At 40.1% G+C, this 5,520-nt stretch overlaps 1 pseudogene; it reads left to right on the top strand.

The window, feature by feature from the left end:
* Positions 1 to 4,236: 4,236 nt before the first annotated feature.
* LOC113931535 lies at positions 4,237 to 4,718 on the top strand (annotated as a pseudogene).
* The last annotated feature ends 802 nt before the right edge of the window (positions 4,719 to 5,520 follow it).

Raw genomic sequence — 5,520 nt, 5'->3', positions numbered from 1 at the left:
AGATATATTCAACATCACAATACTAAAAAGCATTCAAATAAGCCAAAAGAAGGCAAGAAAGAGGAAACAGGATAATGAAAAACAGAGGGGACAAACAAAAAAATAGAAATGTAATAGATCTAAATTGAAACATCAATAATTACATTATTTGTCAATGGTCTAAATACATAACCAAATGACTGAGACTGTCAGAATGGATTTAAAGAACAAAATAAACAAAGAAGGCCCAACTATATGTTGTCTACAAGCAACTCTTTTCAAATATAATGATACAGGTAGCTTAAAAGTAAGAGGATGAATGAAAATATACCATGCAAACACTGATCAAAAGAAAGCAGGAGCATCTACGTTATCAGACAATTTAGACTTGAAAGCATACACAATTACCAGAGACAAAGAGGGTCAGTCAATTCACCAAGAAGATACAATAATTTTAAATGTGTACTGTATTATATCTAACAACAATCTCAAAATACATGCAGCAAAAGTGATAGAATAAGCACATCCACAATTATAATTGGCGTCTTCAACATTCCTCTCTCCGAATTAGTAGGCAAAACATCAGCAAGATTATAGATGAACTGAATACCACCATCAACCAACTGGATCTACCTGACATTTATAGAACACTCCACCCCAAAACAGCAGAATACACACTCTTTTTTTTTAAGATTTTTATTTATTTATTTGACAGAGAGAGAGAGCGAGAGCAGGAACACAAGCAGGGGGAGTGGGAGAGGGAGAAGCAGGCTTCCTGCCAAGCAGGAAGCCCATGCAGGGCTGGATCCCAGGATTCTGGGATCATGACCTGAGCCGAAGGCAGACGCTTAACGACTGAGCCACCCAGGCGCCCCAGAATACACACTCTTTTCAAATGCACATGGAACATTGAACAAGATTGACTATATCCTGGATCATAAAACAGACCTTAACAAATTTAAAGAACTGAAATTAAACAGAATGTGTTATCTGACAATAATGAAATGAAACTCTCGAAATCAATAGTAGAAAGATCACAGGAAAATCTCCAAAAACTTGGAAACTAAGCAATGCATATCTAATTAATTCATGGGTCAAATAGTAAGTCTCAAGAAAAATTAAAAATATATAGAACACAATTTAAATGAAAAGACAAAATGAAAACCTACAGCTATCAAAATTTCAGGGTCAGGAAACAAATTGTTGTCAGGGTTGGGATGAGGAGAATGGGTGACTATAAAGGGAACAGGGGAATTTTTTGACAAGATGGAACTCTTGTGTATCTCGATTGTAGTGATGGTTACACAACTGTATGTATTTTTCAAGACTAATGGAACTGTATACAAAAAGGAGTGAATTTTTTTTCTAAATCATAACTTAATGAAAATAATTTTAAAAATAGTTATTTGTGGGGCGCCTGTGTGGCTCAGTTGTTAAGCGTCTGCCTTGGGCTCAGGTCATGATCCCAGAGTTCTGGGATCGAACCCTGCATTGGGCTCCCTACTCCTTGGGAAGCCTGCTTCTCCCTCTCCCACTCCCCCTGCTTGTGTTCCCTCTCTCACTGTTTCTTTCTCTGTCAAAAAGATAAATAAAATCTTTAAATAAATAGTCATTTGTTAAATGAAGAACATAAGTAAATCAGTGTTAATTCTGTGATTCCAACTTCATATCTGAAAAATAAATCAATTGATGAAAAGAGTAATGTATCTTTTCATGTATGTATATTTCAGTATGCATAGAAAAATGAATGCCAAGTAAAATCAAATGATAGCAGTGATTACCTTTGGGAAACAGGATGGAGGAATATTGGTCAGGTAAGAGACTTTCACTGTGGCTATGAGGCATTTTAAACGGCACAAAAATTATTTCTATTTATAATTCATTATGAAATAGCATATATGGAAGGTATTCCGATAGGCAGTAAAGGTATTGAGAAGTATAAAAATGGTATCCAATATACACTTAAAACATATTTGTCTCTTTGTTCCACTAAAATTAATGTAGGAATGATAACTAGCTTCACATAGTTTGATAGAAAAAAATGCAAAAAATACAATGTTCAGTGGATACAGCTAAAATTTAAATAAATGTGGTCTATATTCCTTCTGAATTACAGTTCATTAAGGGAAAATGTTATGCCCTGAGTGAATAATAATAGTATCTTTTAAAGAACATCAAATGATCAGGAACTGTGCCTGAGTATTATAGAAAAAATGTCATAAAGGAATATGGGTCTCTTGTCATGAACATAAGAATTTCTAGGTGTTTCAGGTGCAACTGGGTGGCTCAGATGGTTGAGCGTCCGACTCTTGATTTCAGTTCAGGTCATGATCTCAGAGTCATGGGACTGAGCCCCACTTGGGGCTCCACACTCAGCAGGGAATCTGCTTGGGTATTCTCTCTCTCCCTCTCCTTCTGCCCCTCCCCACCTCTCTCTCTTTCTCTCTCAAATAAATAAATAAATCTTTTTTTGAAAAAGGAATTTCTAGGTGTTTCCGACCCAGACAAGGAAAGTGGGCTGTGTGTCTCAGTGACCTCTGTCCTCCCTTAGCAAGGCTTATAGACTGATGAAGGATCAGCAGCCCCCCAGACCTCTTTACCTTATGCAATACATTCACAGGGCTGGGAGAATCAGGAGTCTCACTTGCCAGCCCACAGCCTGTCACTAGCCATACATCAGGTTTCCATAGTAACAAGGACACAGTCCTGTCACCTCAGCAACAGAGGCTCTATCCACAAGCCTGCTCTTCATGGCTGCTCTGCTCTGTTTGCAAGGAAGGATGGTATTTCTACTCTCAGAGTCCAATAACTTCCTAGCTACCAAAAAGCAAGTGTACTCTCACCTGGTTCCAAACTCTCCAGTGCCTTGCCAGAGCTCTGCAGGTAAAATGCAAACTCCTGACCATGGCCTAGAGGGCTCTGTGTGCTCTGGCCCCTGCCTTCCTCACTAGTCCTATCTGGGGCCACTCCGTCTCTCACACTCATTCTGCTACACTGGCCTCTCTCCATTCCAAAAGGGTCAAACTACTTCCCACCCTAGGGCCTTTGCATATGCTGTCCCTCCCGGCCTGGAATTCTCTTCCACCCTAGCTCTCTCCTACACACACTTCAGGTTACTCTTTAAATGTAATTTCTCGGAGAGGATTTCTTTACCTCCTTACCATCTAAATTAGATCCCCAATATTGTTCTTTCACAAGATGCTGGATTTTGCACCATGAAGGCCACTTGAGCAAAAGTGCTTGATAAAAAGGGAAAAATGCAAGTAAAGCAGATGATAGTGCCCAGAATATAGTTGTTACTCAATCCAGGTACCATACCCTCTTTGACCTGGCCACCTGGTACAATTCTCTTTGGTAGCTGAGGAGGGAAGAGAGGCGATGACTCACACAAGGTCCTGTCAATGGTGAAGGCTCAGGCACTAAGACTCAGGCAGCGCTTCTCACTCTTGCCCCAGGTCCCTCCCTGTGGATCCATTGCCACCAAATGCCTCATCTTTCTGGAGCTCCAAGAAAGTCCCAGCCTCCCAGCTCATGAATACACCTGAATTGAACCTACTAGACCCAAAAAGGCCACAGCAAAGGCAGTAGAAAATGCTAAGTCTTTTTCTCTGACTCCACTCCAACAGACAAATCATTCTATAGCATTTTTTATCACAGAAATGACCCTAAATCTGTTATATAATGTAGCTGAGGGTGTCTGTTTTCCTTCTTCTTTTAACATTCTCAAAATTCTCTCTAAGACATAGTGACAATCTTGAGGAAAATGAAACTTCTCTTAAAGAGGGGAAAAGATGGAATGAGAAGGAAACAAACATGCGCTGCCAGTCTCTTCTATACATGCTAGATATTCTGATTGGTATCAGGATATCCTTTTACAGATTATAAGAGTGAGGCTCAGAGAGGTTAAGTACATGCCAGGGTCACACAACTACTAAGATAAAGAAATGCTATCATAATCCCCATGTGCTTGATTCAAAGTCCTGTGTTTGGAACCAGGCACTCCACCTCCTCTTTAGATGGACTATGCAGAGCAATGGGGACTCTCATACACAATTTGTTGGATTATAATCTTGCATCAATTTACAGAGCAATTTGATCATATCTAGCAGATTGTGCCTATCTGATGACACCTCAAATGGACCCAGAATCACTGTCATGTGTGCCCAGGGAGGCCCGTACAGGAAAGGCCTTTACACCACTCTTTTTAAAAGCACAAATCTGGACTCTAGGTCGCCGGGGTTGGTGAAGGATCTCAAGATGGCTGTGTGAAAACTTGCTCTAAAAACCATTGACCAGGTAGCTTTTGGGGAGATCATACCCTGAAACCAGAAGGCCATTGCTAACTCCCTGAAATCCTGGAATGAGACACTTACCTCCAGATTGGCTACTCTCCCTGAGAAACCACCTGCTATCGACTGGGCTTACTGCAAGGCCAATGTGGCAAAGGCTGGTTTGGTAGATGACTTTGAGAAGAAGTTTAATGCCCTGAAGCTTCCTGTGCCAGAGGATAAATATACTGTTCAGGTGGATGCTGAAGAAAAAGAAGATGGGAAAGTTGTGCCGAGTTTTTGTCTCTCTCAAAGGCCAGGATTGAGGAATATGAAAAAGAGCTGGAGAAGATGAGGAACATAATTCCATTTGATCAGATGACCATTGAGGACCTGAATGAAGTCTTCCCAGAAACCAGATTAGACAAGAAGTATCCCTATTGGCCTCACAAGCCAATTGAGAATTTATAAACTTGAGTTGGGGAGAAAGCTCTGGCCCTCATATTGTAAATGCTGGACATTGAAAATAATGATACGGTGGGAAAAAAAAAAAGCACAAATCTGAAAATAACTCAAACATCCATCAACAGGTTATTCTGGATAAATAAATCATGGTACAATCATACAATGAAAAACAATATACCAGTCAAAAATAGAATGTAGGTGAATCTTGGAAACAAAATATGTGATAGAAACTGCAAGTTATACAATGATACCTAGGTAAACTCACATACATATGTTACCAAAACTCAAACTCATTTGTACACCCAATGTGCAGTATGCCAATGTTTGAGACACTGGTTTTGAGGTAAAGAAAGCTTTATTATCAGAAGGACAGCCCAATGAGAAGGCAGGGGATCATTCCCAAAGCTGCCTTGCCTTGAGCCTAGGGACAGCTCATATACATGAGAAGAGGGGTTTCTTGAAACTTTGAGGGTGGGGAAAGACCTGGAAACAATCTGGAGGTAAGCATTCTTGCAGACAATGAGGTGATATTTGGGACCTGGTACGATCAGATTTGTCAAGACAGATGTTACTGTCCAGTCCCCACTAGGTTTCTACGATCAGTGGGTAAACAGGGACTAGGGGTAAAAAAGGCAAAATTAATGATTGGCTGTGCATGAGGTTAAGAGGTGCATAAAGCATAAGTAGGGAACAAAACAAAATGTGGAGCTAAGTTAATAATGCAACTAATACAACTATAGTTCTGTTTATGCTTTCAAAACAGGTTCAGGAACTAAGCATCAGGTCTCACATATAGGAAGGAACATAA

The sequence above is a fragment of the Zalophus californianus genome, chromosome X, assembly GCF_009762305.2.
Source record: "Zalophus californianus isolate mZalCal1 chromosome X, mZalCal1.pri.v2, whole genome shotgun sequence".
NCBI classification, from domain to species: Eukaryota; Metazoa; Chordata; class Mammalia; order Carnivora; family Otariidae; genus Zalophus; species Zalophus californianus.
This window is presented reverse-complemented; position numbering and strand designations above follow the sequence as displayed.